Source organism: Zootermopsis nevadensis, unplaced genomic scaffold, assembly GCF_977971745.1.
Source record: "Zootermopsis nevadensis isolate Lab colony 2312 unplaced genomic scaffold, Znev_1.0 Znev_ptg000068l, whole genome shotgun sequence".
Classification (NCBI taxonomy): Eukaryota; Metazoa; Arthropoda; class Insecta; order Blattodea; family Termopsidae; genus Zootermopsis; species Zootermopsis nevadensis.
The window spans coordinates 2,755,072-2,771,805 of NW_028259199.1; the positions used below are offsets into that span (position 1 = coordinate 2,755,072).

The 16,734-nt window shown below is 37.4% G+C and overlaps 1 long non-coding RNA gene across 1 annotated transcript; it reads right to left on the reverse strand.

Annotated features, from left to right (window-relative positions):
• Positions 1-694: 694 nt before the first annotated feature.
• Positions 695-3,234, reverse strand: LOC147871069 (uncharacterized). The gene is made up of 2 exons (XR_015532824.1): positions 1,230-3,234; positions 695-1,134 (listed from the first exon to the last, which is right to left on the reverse strand). It is a non-coding gene; the product is annotated as an uncharacterized LOC147871069 (long non-coding RNA).
• Between the last annotated feature and the right edge of the window lie 13,500 nt (positions 3,235-16,734).

Genomic DNA, 16,734 nt, shown 5'->3' on the forward strand with positions numbered 1-16,734 from the left:
CCACTTGCAAGTGAATTTATATTCTGCTTGCTATCATTTGTGGTGGAAAAGTTGGATAATTTTAAAAGAAATACAGATGTACATAATTTAATTACAAGATGTAAACCCTGCTAAATGTCAAAGAGGAGTGTACTTTACACGTGTCAAGTTATTTAATAATCACCAACCAACAATTAAAACTCTAAATTGTGATATAAATGTATTCAAGCCTGCACTGAAATTAGCTTTCATACTTGAATTGCAAAATCTGAAGGTTATGTACATTCATATGTGAAACACGTTCTTGTAATTGTGTCAAAAGTATATTGAATGAAGTCCTGAAGTTTATGTTTACTGTATGAAATGACTTGCTCTGCATCCCATGGTTTAGTCCTAAGAAAGATCTATGGAATGCAAAGAAACTCTACTCTCTAACATACCTGAATAATGCAATTCCTTATCCAAGTCACAAACACTCCAGGTGCTTCGTTCTGTCTCGTTCTTCACATCTCCAACTCCAAATAAGCTGCTTCCCCATCACGCACACAACTGATCTTCTGAAACACTGATATTCAGACAAATTGGTCCTCCATGTCTTCGTTGATGCCAGTAAACACACACTACAGCTACAGTTCACATGAAAGTTGCTACTCAGCACATCCCCTGATCTCAAACTCCTCTTTGAGACAGACTAGGCACTCCCACTAAATCTATAACAGTACACCTCCTCGGAAAGCAAGGTATATAATCGCACGAGGGCCTGAGGTCTTCCTTGTGGCATTGTGAGGCATGCTACGAACACCCCATACTTGGTCACTAGGAATCAAAAGTGGGCAACTGTGGTGTGGTGTGGTGTGGTGGCCACATAACCAACATTACAACCTGTAACCCTAGCTGCTTACTTCTACCTTCTTCACTGCGATAAGCTCTTGCACAAAGTTAAATCAACAGCTACTGAATTTCCACATGCAAGTCACAAAAACAGAGGCTGCCACCACGAGTCTGTGGGTCATCCCAACCGCATCGACTGATGAATTGTGTCCATCATGCACAGTGGTCATGTCAGCTACCGGAGCAAAGTCTTGCTACCTCCGTAGTAATGATGGACTCGAAACTGCATAACGGCTGAAGTATCCCATATGCTTGCATTCACGCCTACCTGAAACAAAACCATGTACAGAAATAAACATCCGCATTGAGAGACCAGTATTAATTCTTACTACGAAGGCACTCTACACCACATTAATAACCTACTGGCAACTAATCCGGCCTTTCGTGCAACCAAAATATTTCCCACTTTACGTACTTCACACAGGAGAAAGATGACAAACATCAGTTCAAATAAACTTGCAAGCATTGGAAATATAAGAGAGTAAAGCTGCACTCGACTGGCCATGCATCCTACCATCACGCCGTCCGAAGTAAACAATAACAGCAGAGGAGCTGCGCCATTTTCTCGCACGCAGGGACGGCAACGTCTGAAAAACAGCGAACACATCCCGCCACCGGCGGAGCATGAGGGATATTCAATGATCAATATGTGCGCACCCTGACGAACTGTCCTGTCATCTACCGACAATACACCTGAGGTACATGCCCGTCCGCGAACACTACACGGCACTGACGAACCAAATGCTGACTGAAATACCACTCCAAAGACTGTAAAATTATGAAGACCTCAAACTTTATTCCGTGAATACCATTAGTGACACATCTTCTCCTTTAAAAACGACAGGAAGTAAAGAAAAAAATTAAGGCGAAACGAGCTACCAACTTCGCCTATAAGAAACCAACTACCAATCACTTCCATCACCTCAAAAATCATAAAATAATTTATGGATCCAACCACACCCAATAAACTACAGCTCAATCAACTTAGCACGAAGCACTATGAAACAAGTAGCCCACAATTTGCATCTACATCGCCTACATCCTAGGGCACATTTGTCACATAACCTGTCGGTCGCCGTTATGTTACTGCTCAGATTCATACCAGACACAACTCTTGAATACCTGCACGTCTACCTATAAATCACCCAGTGAAATCGTCCACGTCCTTTCCAACACGAACTTATCCTCGTCACATTTCATGTTGGCACTCAAGACATCACGCAAATTCAGCACAGACATTCTCCCTGCGCGATAATTTCTCACAAGTAATTTTGCAGAAGGGCGAAAATGTCTCGCGAGCTGAGTCATTTGAAAAATACGACCAACATCACCTATAAGACACCAACTAATAAACATTTCCATAACCTAAATATCTTCCATCATTTATGAAAACAGGTGGGATTTCGTAAACTACAGCTCAATGAACGAAGCACTATAAACGATTATTGCATATGTCGCCACTACACAGCCCCTCTGCCACCAGGTTGTACTTCACGAGCATCTATAACACACCCAACGACCCAGCCCACTGGTGACCGTACTTCAACAACACCAACTTCACTTCGTCAGACTTCATTTTGGCACATGCAGCAATCAACACTTAATACACTACCAACAAAATTAATGCCGGCAATATTCGCTGAAAACCACTTGCAGAAAAACACACACAATCCATAAAACTCATTGCACTTACCTGACTTACAAAAAGCAATCTCATCACTGGCAAGTCAAACTTTTCGATCATAGGACAACTGCTATTGCGCATCTCCCGTTAAAGACTGTTTGGAAACTCCCTCTCGGTGATGATCACCAAGTATTCCCGTTACCTCCCGCTTTGACATCACTTTACAGATATACATGAAGAAAATACAAACTAAGTAATGCGTGGTCAGCACACTTTTAAAGCCCTCCTGGGTCAGAGAACGGACACCCACTATTATCAAGACTGTCCGGTATAGCTATGCCAGAGATCTTCATCACCGCACTTCCTAAACGAGTGAAACTGCAGAGCCCCCCCCCCCCCCATCTGCTTCCGAACATATTCACAATGACTGACGTTTTGAAGATCTTTCTGTGGTATTAGCTTGAACTGAGAATGTGAAATGGGATGAAGCAGATAAAAGGAAATAACATATTCTTTCCAGGAAGCAGACTCTTATCAACGCAATGTGATTGCGGCCGACATTTCTACTATTTTACTACACTCCGTAGAACACCCCACACACATAACTAGACATCCACACCTTACACGTTCACATAATTCATATCTAAGTTGCTATCACACTTGCAACACAATTACCACAACAGAGCAAGCCCCTGTCAATGGGTTAAATTTTTAGAAATTATTCGAAAGTCAATTTTCAAAAGGCAAATATCTCCCGATCTGTACGAATCTGAGAGACAAACCTTATGTCACTTTGAGGGAAACTATATGTCAACTTCCTGTCAGAGTCACGTCAATGTATGTTCAAGGGTTTGGAGGATAGAGACATTTTAATTTTTCGAGATAATTCGAAAGTCAATTTGTGAAAGTCAAATATCTCCCGATCTGTAGGAATCTGAGAGACAAACCTTATGTCACTTTGAGGAAACGCATATGTCAACTACATGTCAGAGTCACGATAATGTATGTCCAAGGGTTTGGAGGATAGAGACATTTAAATTTTTCGAGATTATTCGAAAGTCAAATTTTAAAAGGCAAATATCTCCCGATCTGTAGGAATCTGATACACAAAACTTATGTCACTTTGAGGGAACGTATATGTCAACTTCATGTCATAGACACGTCAATGTATATCCCAAGGGTTTGGAGGATAGAGACATTTAAATTTTTCGAGATTATTCGAAAGTCAATTTTTAAAAAACAAATATCTAACGATCTGTAATCATCTGAGAGACAAACCTTATGTCACTTTGAGGGAACGCATATGTCAACTTTTTGTCAAAGTCACGTAAAAGTATGTCCAAGGGTTTGGAGGATAGAGACATTTTAATTTTTCGAGATTATTCGAAAGTCAATTTTTAAAAGGCAAATATCTCCCGATCTGTAGGAATCTGAGAGACAAAACTTATGTTTTTTGAGGAAACGTATATGTCAACTTCCTGTCATAGTCACGTCAATGTATGTCCAACGGTTTGGAGGATAGAGACATTTAAATTTTTAGAGATTATTCGAAAGTCAATAATTAAAAGGCAAATATCTCCCGATCTGTAGGCATCTGAGAGACAAACCTGATATCACTTTGAGGGAACGCAAATGTCAACTTCATGTCAGAGTCTCGTCAATGTATGTCCAAGGTTTTGGACGATAGAGACATTTAAATTTTTCGAGATTATTCGAAAGTCAATTTTTAAAAGGCAAATATCTCCCGATCTGTATTAATCTGAGAGACAAAACTTATGTCACTTTGAGGGAACGCATATGTCAACTTCATGTCAGAGTCTCGTCAATGTATGTCCAAGCGTTTGCAGGATAGAGACATTTAAATTTCTCGAGATTATTCGAAAGTCAATTATTGAATAGGCAAATATATCCCGATCTGTATTAATCTGAGAGACAAAACTTATGTCACTTTGAGGGAACGTATATGTGAGCTTCATGTCATAGTCACGTCAATGTATGTCGAAGGGTTTGGAGGATGGAGACATTTAAATTTTTAGAGATTATTCGAAAGTCAATTATTAAAAGGCAAATATCTCCCGATCTGTAGGCATCTGAGAGACAAAACTTATGTCACTTTGAGGGAACGGATTTGTCAACTTCATGACAGAGTCTCGTCAATGTATGTCCAAGGGTTTGGAGGATAGAGACATTTTAATTTTACGAGATTATTCGAAAGTAAATTTTTAAAAGGCAAATATCTCCCGATCTGAGGAATCTGAGAGATAAAACTTATTTTACTTTGAGGGAACGTATATGTAAATGTCCTGTCAGAGTCACGTCAATGTATGTCCAAGGGTTTGGAGGATAGAGACATTTTAATTTTACAAGATTATTCGAAATTCAATTTTTAAAAGGCAAATATCTCCCGATCTGTATTAATCTGAGAGACAAAACTTATGTCACTTTGAGGGAACGTATTTGTCAACTTCATGTCAGATTCTCGTCAATGTATGTCCAAGGGTTTGGACGATAGACACATTTAAATTCTTCGAGATTATTTGAAAGTCAATATGTAAAAGGCAAATATCTTCCGATCTGCAGGCATCTGAGAGACAAACCTTATGTCATTTTGAGGGAACGCATATGTCAACTTCATGTCAGAGTCTCGTCAATGTATGTCCAACGGTTTGGACGATAGAGACATTTTAATTTCTCGAGATTATTCGAAAGTCAATTTTTTAAAGGCAAATATCTCCCGATCTGTAGGAATCTGAGAGACAAACCTAATGTCACTTTGAGGGAACATATATGTCAACTTCCTGTCAGAGTCACGTCAATGTATGTCCAAGGGTTTGGAGGATAGAGACATTTAAATTTTTAGAGATTATTCGAAAGTCAATTTTTAAAAGGCAAATATCTCCCGATCTGTAGGAATCTGAGAGACAGAACTTATGTCACTTTGAGGGAACGTATATGTAAACGTCCTGTGAGAGTCACGTCAATGTATGTCCAAGGGTTTGGAGGATAGAGATATTTTAATTTTACGAGATTATTCGAAAGTCAATTTTTAAAAGGCAAATATCTCCCGAACTGTAGGAATCTGAGAGACAAAACTTATATCAATTTGAGGGAACGTATATGCCAACTACATGTCAGAATCTCGTCAATGTATGTCCAAGGGTTTGGACGATAGAGAAATTTTAATTTTTCGAGATTATTCGAAAGTCAATTTTTAAAAGGCCAATATCTCCCGATCTGTTTGCATCTGAGGGACAAACCTTTTGTCACTTTGAGGGAAAGCATATGTCAACTTCATGTCAGAGTCTCGTCAATGTATGTTCAAGGGTTTGGAGGATAGAGACATTTTAATTTTTCGAGATTATTCGAAAGTCAATTTTTAAAAGGCAAATATCTCCCGATCTTTAGGCATCTGAGAGACAAACCTTATGTCACTTTGAGGGAATTTATATGTCAACTTGCTGTCAGAGTCACGTCAATGTATGTCTAAGGGTTTGGAGGATAGAGACATTTAAATTTTTAGAGATTATTCGAAAGTCAATTTTTGAAAAGGCAAATATCTCCCGATCAATAGGAATCTAAGAGACAAACCTTATGTCACTTTGAGGGAACGCGTATGTCAACTTCATGTCAGAGTCTCGTCAATGTATGTCCAAGGGTTTGGAGGATAGAGACATTTTAATTTTTCGAGATTATTCGAAAGTCAATTTTTGAAAAGGCAAATATCTCCCGATCAATAGGAATCTAAGAGACAAAACTTATGTCACTTTGAGGGAACGTATATGTCAACTTCATGTCATAGTCACGTCAAGGTATGACCAAGGGTTTGGAGGATAGAGACATTTAAATGTTTAGAGATTAATCGAAAGTAAATTTTTAAAAGGCAAATATCTCCCGATCTGTAGGAATCTGAGAGACAAAACTTATGTCACCTTGAGGGAACGTATATGTCAACTTCCTGTCAGAGTCACGTCAATGTATGTAGAAGGGTTTGGAGGATAGAGACATTTAAATTTTAAGAGATTATTCGAAAGTCAATTTTTGAAAAGGCAAATATCTCCCGATCTGTAGGCATCTGAGAGACAAACCTTATGTCACTTTGAGGGAACGCATATGTCAACTTCATGTCAGAGTCTCGTCAATGTATGTAAAAGCGTTTGCAGGATAGAGACCTTTAAATTTTTCGAGATTATTCGAAAGTCAATTATTCAATAGGCAAATATATCCCGATCTGTATTAATCTGAGAGACAAAACTTATGTCACTTTGAGGGAACGTATATGTGAACTTCATGTCATAGTCACGTCAATGTATGTCGAAGGGTTTGGAGGATGGAGACTTTTAAATTTTTAGAGATTATTCGAAAGTCAATTTTTGAAAAGGCAAATATCTCCCGATCAATAGGAATCTAAGAGACAAACCTTATGTCACTTTGAGGGAACGCGTATGTCAACTTCATGTCAGAGTCTCGTCAATGTATGTCCAAGGGTTTGGAGGATAGAGACATTTTAATTTTTCGAGATTATTTGAAAGTCTATTCTTTAAAGGCAAATATCTCCCGATCTGTATTAATCTGAGAGACAAAACTTATGTCACTTTGAGGGAACGTATATGTCAACTTCATGTCATAGTCACGTCAAGGTATGTCCAAGGGTTTGGAGGATAGAGACATTTAAATGTTTAGAGATTAATCGAAAGTAAATTTTTAAAAGGCAAATATCTCCCGATCTGTAGGAATCTGAGAGACAAAACTTATGTCACCTTGAGGGAACGTATATGTCAACTTCCTGTCAGAGTCACGTCAATGTATGTCCAAGGGTTTGGAGGATAGAGACATTTAAATTTTTAGAGATTATTCGAAAGTCAATTTTTAAAAGGCAAATATCTCCCGATCTGTAGGAACCTGAGAGACGAAACATATGTTACTTAGAGGGAACGTATATGTCAACTTCATGTCAGAATCTCGTCAATGTATGTCCAAGGGTTTGGACGATAGAGACATTTTAATTTTTAGAGATTATTCGAAAGTCAATATTTAAAAGGCAAATATCTCCCGATCTGTAGGCATCTGAGAGACAAACATTATGTCACTTTGAGGGAACGCATATGTCAACTTCATGTCGGAGTCTCGCCTATGTATGTCCAAGGGTTTGGACGATAGAGACATTTTAATTTTTCGAGATTATTTGAAAGTCAATTTTTAAAAGGCAAATATCTCCCGATCTGTAGGCATCTGAGAGACAAACCTTATGCCACTTTGTGGGAACGCATATGTCAACTTCATGTCAGAGTCTCGTCAATGTATGTCCAAGGGTTTGGAGGATAGAGTCATTTTAATTTTTCGAGATTATTCGAAAGTCAATTATTGAATAGGCAAATATATCCCGATCTGTATTAATCTGAGAGACAAAACTTATGTCACTTTGAGGGAACGTATATGTGAACTTCATGTCATAGTCACGTCAATGTATGTCGAAGGGTTTGGAGGATGGAGACATTTAAATTTTTAGAGATTATTCGAAAGTCAATTATTAAAAGGCAAATATCTCCCGATCTGTAGGCATCTGAGAGACAAACCTTATGCCACTTTGTGGGAACGCATATGTCAACTTCATGTCAGAGTCTCGTCAATGTATGTCCAAGGGTTTGGAGGATAGAGTCATTTTAATTTTTCGAGATTATTCGAAAGTCAATTATTGAATAGGCAAATATATCCCGATCTGTATTAATCTGAGAGACAAAACTTATGTCACTTTGAGGGAACATATATGTCAACTTCATGTCAGAATCTCGTCAATGTATGTCCAAGGGGTTGGACGATAAAGACATTTATATTTTTAGAGATTATTCGAAAGTCAATATTTAAAAGGCAATATCTCCCGATCTGTAGTCATCTGAGAGACAAAACTTATGTCACTTTGAGGGAACGCATATGTCAACTTCATGACAGAGTCTCGTCAATGTATGTCCAAGGGTTTGGAGGATAGAGACATTTTAATTTTACGAGATTATTCGAAAGTAAATTTTTAAAAGGCAAATATCTCCCGATCTGTAGGAATCTGAGAGACAAACCTTATGTCACTTTGAGGGAACGTATATGTAAATGTCCTGTCAGAGTCACGTCAATGTATGTCCAAGGTTTTGGAGGATAGAGACATTTTAATTTTACAAGATTATTCGAAATTCAATTTTTAAAAGGCAAATATCTCCCGATCTGTATAAATCTGAGAGACAAAACTTATGTCACTTTGAGGGAACGTATATGTCAACTTCATGTCAGATTCTCGTCAATGTATGTCCAACGGTTTGGACGATAGACACATTTAAATTCTTCGAGATTATTTGAAAGTCAATATGTAAAAGGCAAATATCTCCCGATCTGCAGGCATCTGAGAGACAAACCTTATGTCATTTTGACGGAACGCATATGTCAACTTCATGTCAGAGTCTCGTCAATGTATGTCCAACGGTTTGGACGATAGAGACATTTTAATTTCTCGAGATTATTCGAAAGTCAATTTTTTAAAGGCAAATATCTCCCGATCTGTAGGCATCTGAGAGACAAACCTAATGTCACTTTGATGGAACATATATGTCAACTTCCTGTCAGAGTCACGTCAATGTATGTCCAAGGGTTTGGAGGATAGAGATATTTTAATTTTACGAGATTATTCGAAAGTCAATTTTTAAAAGGCAAATATCTCCCGAACTGTAGGAATCTGAGAGACAAAACTTATATCAATTTGAGGGAACGTATATGCCAACTACATGTCAGAATCTCGTCAATGTATGTCCAAGGGTTTGGACGATAGAGAAATTTTAATTTTTCGAGATTATTCGAAAGTCAATTTTTAAAAGGCCAATATCTCCCGATCTGTTTGCATCTGAGAGACAAACCTTTTGTCACTTTGAGGGAAAGCATATGTCAACTTCATGTCAGAGTCTCGTCAATGTATGTTCAAGGGTTTGGAGGATAGAGACATTTTAATTTTTCGAGATTATTCGAAAGTCAATTTTTAAAAGGCAAATATCTCCCGATCTTTAGGCATCTGAGAGACAAACCTTATGTCACTTTGAGGGAATTTATATGTCAACTTGCTGTCAGAGTCACGTCAATGTATGTCTAAGGGTTTGGAGGATAGAGAAATTTAAATTTTTAGAGATTATTCGAAAGTCAATTTTTGAAAAGGCAAATATCTCCCGATCAATAGGAATCTAAGAGACAAACCTTATGTCACTTTGAGGTAACGCGTATGTCAACTTCATGTCACAGTCTCGTCAATGTATGTCCAAGGGTTTGGAGGATAGAGACATTTTAATTTTTCGAGATTATTCGAAAGTCAATTTTTGAAAAGGCAAATATCTCCCGATCTGTATTAATCTGAGAGACAAAACTTATGTCACTTTGAGGGAACGTATATGTCAACTTCATGTCATAGTCACGTCAAGGTATGTCCAAGGGTTTGGAGGATAGAGACATTTAAATGTTTAGAGATTAATCGAAAGTAAATTTTTAAAAGGCAAATATCTCCCGATCTGTAGGAATCTGATAGACAAAACTTATGTCACCTTGAGGGAACGTATATGTCAACTTCCTGTCAGAGTCACGTCAATGTATGTCCAAGGGTTTGGAGGATAGAGACATTTAAATTTTTAGAGATTATTCGAAAGTCAATTATTCAAAGGCAAATATCTCCCGATCTGTAGGAATCTGAGAGACGAAACATATGTTACTTAGAGGGAACGTATATGTCAACTTCATGTCAGAATCTCGTCAATGTATGTCCAAGGGTTTGGACGATAGAGACATTTTAATTTTTAGAGATTATTCGAAAGTCAATTTTTAAAAGGCAAATATCTCCCGATCTGTAGGCATCTGAGAGACAAACATTATGTCACTTTGAGGGAACGCATATGTCAACATCATGTCAGAGTCTCGTCAATGTATGCCCAAGGGTTTGGACGATAGAGACATTTTAATTTTTCGAGATTATTTGAAAGTCAATTTTTAAAAGGCAAATATCTCCCGATCTGTAGGCATCTGAGAGACAAACCTTATGCCACTTTGTGGGAACGCATATGTCAACTTCATGTCAGAGTCTCGTCAATGTATGTCCAAGGGTTTGGAGGATAGAGACATTTTAATTTTTCCAGATTATTCGAAAGTGAATTATTAAAAGGCAAATATCTCCCGATCTGTAGGAATCTGAGAGACAAAACTAATGTCACATTGAGGGAACATATATGTCAACTTCCTGTCAGAGTCACGTCAATGAATGTCCAAGGGTTTGGAGGATAGAGACATTTAAATTTTTAGAGATTATTCGAAAGTCAATTTTTAAAAGGCAAATATCTCCCGATCTGTAGGAATCTGAGAGACGAAACTTATGTCACTTAGAGGGAACGTATATGTCAACTTCATGTCAGAATCTCGTCAATGTATATCCAAGGGTTTGGAGAATAGATACATTTAAATTTTTAGAGATTATTTGAAAGTCAATTCTTAAAAGGCAAATATCTCCCGAACAGTAGGCATCTGAGAGACAAAACCTGATGTCACTTTGAGGGAACGCATCTGTCAACTTCATGTCACAGTCTCGTCAATGTATGTCCAAGGTTATGGACGATAGAGACATTTTAATTTTTCGAGATTATTCGAAAGTCAATTTTTAAAAGGCAAATATCTCCCGATCTATAGGCATCTGAGAGACAAACCTTATGTCACTTTGAGGGAACGCGTATGTCAACTTCATGTCACAGTCTCGTCAATGTATGTCCAAGGGTTTGGAGGATAGAGACATTTTAATTTTTCGAAATTATTCGAAAGTCAATTTTTAAAAGGCAAATATCTCCCGATCAATAGGAATCTAAGAGACAAACCTTATGTCACTTTGAGGGAACGCGTATGTCAACTTCATGTCACAGTCTCGTCAATGTATGTCCAAGGGTTTGGACGATAGAGACATTTTAATTTTTAGAGATTATTCGAAAGTCAATTTTTCAAAGGCAAATATCTCCCGATCTGTAGGAATCTGAGAGACGAAACATATGTTACTTAGAGGGAACGTATATGTCAACTTCATGTCAGAATCTCGTCAATGTATGTCCAAGGGTTTGGACGATAGAGACATTTTAATTTTTAGAGATTATTCGAAAGTCAATTTTTAGAAGGCAAATATCTCCCGATCTGTAGGAATCTGAGAGACAAACCTTATGTCACTTTGAGGGAACGCATATGTCAACTTCATGTCAGAGTCTCGTCAATGCATGTCCAAGGGTTTGGAGGATAGAGAAAATTTAAATTTTTCGAGATTATTCGAAAGTCAATTTTTGAAAAGGCAAATATCTCCCGATCTGTATTAATCTGAGAGACAAAACTTATGTCACTTTGAGGGAACGTATACGTCAACATCATGTCATAGTCACGTCAATGTATGTCGAAGAATTTGGAGGAAAGAGACATTTAAATTTTTAGAGATTATTCTAAAGTCAATTTTTAAAAGGCAAATATCTCCCGATCTGCAATAATCTGAGAGACAAAACTTATGTCACTTTGAGGGAACGTAAATGTCAACTTCATGTCAGAATCTCGTCAATGTATGTCCAAGGGTTTGGACGATAGAGACATTTTAATTTTTAGAGATTATTCGAAAGTCAATTTTTAAAAGGCAAATATCTCCCGATCTGTAGGCATCTGAGAGAAACCTTATGTCACTTTGAGGGAACGCATATGTCAACTTAATGTCAGAATCTCGTCAATGTATGTCCAACGGTTTGGACGATAGAGACATTTTAATTTCTCGAGATTATTCGAAAGTCAATTTTTTAAAGGCAAATATCTCCCGATCTGTAGGAATCTGAGAGACAAACCTAATGTCACTTTGAGGGAACGTATATGTCAACTTCCTGTCAGAGTCACGTCAATGTATGTCCAAGGGTTTGGAGGATAGAGACATTTAAATTTTTAGAGATTATTCGAAAGTCAATTTTTAAAAGGCAAATATCTCCCGATCTGTAGGAATCTGAGAGACAGAACTTATGTCACTTTGAGGGAACGTATATGTAAACGTCCTGTCAGAGTCACGTCAATGTATGTCCAAGGGTTTGGAGGATAGAGATATTTTAATTTTACGAGATTATTCGAAAGTCAATTTTTAAAAGGCAAATATCTCCCGATCTGTAGGAATCTGTGAGACAAAACTTATATCACTTTGAGGGAACGTATATGCCAACTACATGTCAGAATCTCGTTAATGTATGTCCAAGGGTTTGGACGATAGAGAAATTTTAATTTTTAGAGATTATTCGAAAGTCAATTTTTAAAAGGCAAATATCTCCCGATCTGTGGGCATCTGAGAGACAAACCTTTTGTCACTTTGAGGGAAAGCATATGTCAACTTGCTGTCAGAGTCACGTCAATGTATGTCTAAGGGTTTGGAGGATAGAGATATTTAAATGTTTAGAGATTAATCGAAAGTAAATTTTTAAAAGGCAAATATCTCCCGATCTGTAGGAATCTGAGAGACAAAACTTATGTCACCTTGAGGGAACGTATATGTCTACTTCCTGTCAGAGTCACGTCAATGTATGTCCAAGGGTTTGGAGGATAGAGACATTTAAATTTTTAGAGATTATTCGAAAGTCAATTTTTAAAAGGCAAATATCTCCTGATCTGTAGGAATCTGAGAGACGAACCATATGTTACTTAGAGGGAACGTATATGTCAACTTCATGTCGGAATCTCGTCAATGTATGTCCAAGGGTTTGGACGATAGAGACATTTTAATTTTTAGAGATTATTCGAAAGTCAATTTTTAAAAGGCAAATATCTCCCGATCTGTAGGCATCTGAGAGACAAACATTATGTCACTTTGAGGGAACGCATATGTCAACTTCATGTCAGAGTCTCGTGAATGCATGTCCAAGGGTTTGGACGATAGAGACATTTTAATTTTTCGAGATTATTTGAAAGTCAATTTTTAAAAGGCAAATATCTCCCGATCTGTAGGCATCTGAGAGACAAACCTTATGCCACTTTGTGGGAACGCATATGTCAACTTCATGTCAGAGTCTCGTCAATGTATGTCCAAGGGTTTGGAGGATAGAGACATTTTATTTTTTCGAGATTATTCGAAAGTGAATTATTAAAAGGCAAATATCTCCCGATCTGTAGGAATCTGAGAGACAAAACTAATGTCACTTTGAGGGAACATGTATGTCAACTTCCAGTCAGAGTCACGTCAATGTATGTCCAAGGGTTTGGAGGATAGAGACATTTAAATTTTTAGAGATTATTCGAAAGTCAATTTTTAATAGGCAAATATCTCCCGATCTGTAGGAATCTGAGAGACAAAACTTATGTCACTTTGAGGGAACGTATATGTAAATGTCCTGTCAGAGTCACGTCAATGTATGTCCAAGGTTTTGGAGGATAGGGACATTTAAATTTTTAGAGATTATTCGAAGGTCAATTTTTAAAGGCAAATGTCTCCCGATCTGTAGGAATCTGAGAGACGAAACTTATGTCACTTAGAGGGAACGCATATGTCAACTTCATGTCAGAGTCTCGTCAATGTATCTCCAAGGTTTTGGACGATAGAAACATTTTAATTTTTCGAGATTATTCGAAAGTCAATTATTAAAAGGCAAATATCTTCCGATCTATAGGCATCTGAGAGACAAACCTTATGTCACCTTGAGGGCACGCATATGTCAACTTCATGTCAGAGTCTCGTCAATGCATGTCCAAGGGTTTGGAGGATAGAGACATTTTAATTTTTCGAGATTATTCGAAAGTCAATTTTTGAAAAGGCAAATATCTCCCGATCTGTATTAATCTGAGAGACAAAACTTATGTCACTTTGAGGGAACGTATATGTCAACTTCTTGTCATAGTCACGTCAATGTATGTCGAAGTGTTTGGAGGAAAGAGACATTTTAATTTTTCGAGATTATTCGAAAGTCAATTTTTAAAAGGAAAATATCTCAAGATCTGTAGGAATCTGAGAGACAAAACTTATGTCACATTGAGGGAACGTATATGTCAACTTCCTGTCAGAGTCATGTCAGTGTATGTCCAAGGGTTTGGAGGATAGAGACATTTAAATTATTAGAGATTATTCGAAAGTCAATTTTTAAAAGGCAAATATCTCCCGATCTGTAGGAATCTGAGAGACAAAACTTATGTCACTTTGAGGGAACGTATATGTCAACTACATGTCAGAATCTCGTCAATGTATGTCTAAGGGTTTGGACGATAGAGATATTTTAATTTTTCGAGATTATTCGAAAGTCAATTTTTAAAAGGCAAATATCTCCCGATCTGTAGGCATCTGAGAGACAAACCTTATGTCACTTTGAGGGAACCCATATGCCAACTACATGTCAGAGTCTCGACAATGTATGTTCAAGGGTTTGGAGGATAGAGACATTTTAATTTTTCGAGATTATTCGATAGTCAATTTTTAAAAGGCAAATATCTCCCGATCTGTAGGAATCTGAGAGACAAAACTTATGTCACTTTGAGGGAACGTATATGTCAACTTGCTGTCAGAGGCACGTCAATGTATGTCCAAGGGTTTGGAGGATAGAAACATTTAAATTTTTAGAGATTATTTGAAAGTCAATTTTTAAAAGGCAAATATCTCCCGATCTGTAGGCATCTGAGAGACAAACCTTATGTCACTTTGAGGGAACGTATATGTCAACTACATGTCAGGATCTCGTCAATGTCTGTCCAAGGGTTTGGACGATAGAGATATTTAAATTTTTCGAGATTTTTTGAAAGTCATTTTTTAAAAGGAAAATATCTCCCGATCTGTAGGCATCTGAGAGACAAGCCTTATGTCACTTTGAGAGAACGCATATGTCAACTTCATGTCAGAGTCTCGTCAATGTATGTTCAAGGGTTTGGAGGATAGAGACATTTAAATTTTTAGAGATTATTTGAAAGTCAATTTTTAAAAGGCAAATATCTCCCGATCTGTAGGAATCTGAGAGACAGAACTTATGTCACTTTGAGGGAACGTATATGTAAACGTCCTGTCAGAGTCACGTCAATGTATGTCCAAGGGTTTGGAGGATAGAGATATTTTAATTTTACGAGATTATTCGAAAGTCAATTTTTAAAAGGCAAATATCTCCCGATCTGTAGGAATCTGTGAGACAAAACTTATATCACTTTGAGGGAACGTATATGCCAACTACATGTCAGAATCTCGTTAATGTATGTCCAAGGGTTTGGACGATAGAGAAATTTTAATTTTTAGAGATTATTCGAAAGTCAATTTTTAAAAGGCAAATATCTCCCGATCTGTGGGCATCTGAGAGACAAACATTTGTCACTTTGAGGGAAAGCATATGTCAACTTGCTGTCAGAGTCACGTCAATGTATGTCTAAGGGTTTGGAGGATAGAGATATTTAAATGTTTAGAGATTAATCGAAAGTAAATTTTTAAAAGGCAAATATCTCCCGATCTGTAGGAATCTGAGAGACAAAACTTATGTCACCTTGAGGGAACGTATATGTCTACTTCCTGTCAGAGTCACGTCAATGTATGTCCAAGGGTTTGGAGGATAGAGACATTTAAATTTTTAGAGATTATTCGAAAGTCAATTTTTAAAAGGCAAATATCTCCCGATCTGTAGGAATCTGAGAGACGAACCATATGTTACTTAGAGGGAACGTATATGTCAACTTCATGTCAGAATCTCGTCAATGTATGTCCAAGGGTTTGGACGATAGAGACATTTTAATTTTTAGAGATTATTCGAAAGTCAATTTTTAAAAGGCAAATATCTCCCGATCTGTAGGCATCTGAGAGACAAACATTATGTCACTTTGAGGGAACGCATATGTCAACTTCATGTCAGAGTCTCGTGAATGCATGTCCAAGGGTTTGGACGATAGAGACATTTTAATTTTTCGAGATTATTTGAAAGTCAATTTTTAAAAGGCAAATATCTCCCGATCTGTAGGCATCTGAGAGACAAACCTTATGCCACTTTGTGGGAACGCATATGTCAACTTCATGTCAGAGTCTCGTCAATGTATGTCCAAGGGTTTGGAGGATAGAGACATTTTATTTTTTCGAGATTATTCGAAAGTGAATTATTAAAAGGCAAATATCTCCCGATCTGTAGGAATCTGAGAGACAAAACTAATGTCACTTTGAGGGAACATGTATGTCAACTTCCAGTCAGAGTCACGTCAATGTATGTCCAAGGGTTTGGAGGATAGAGACA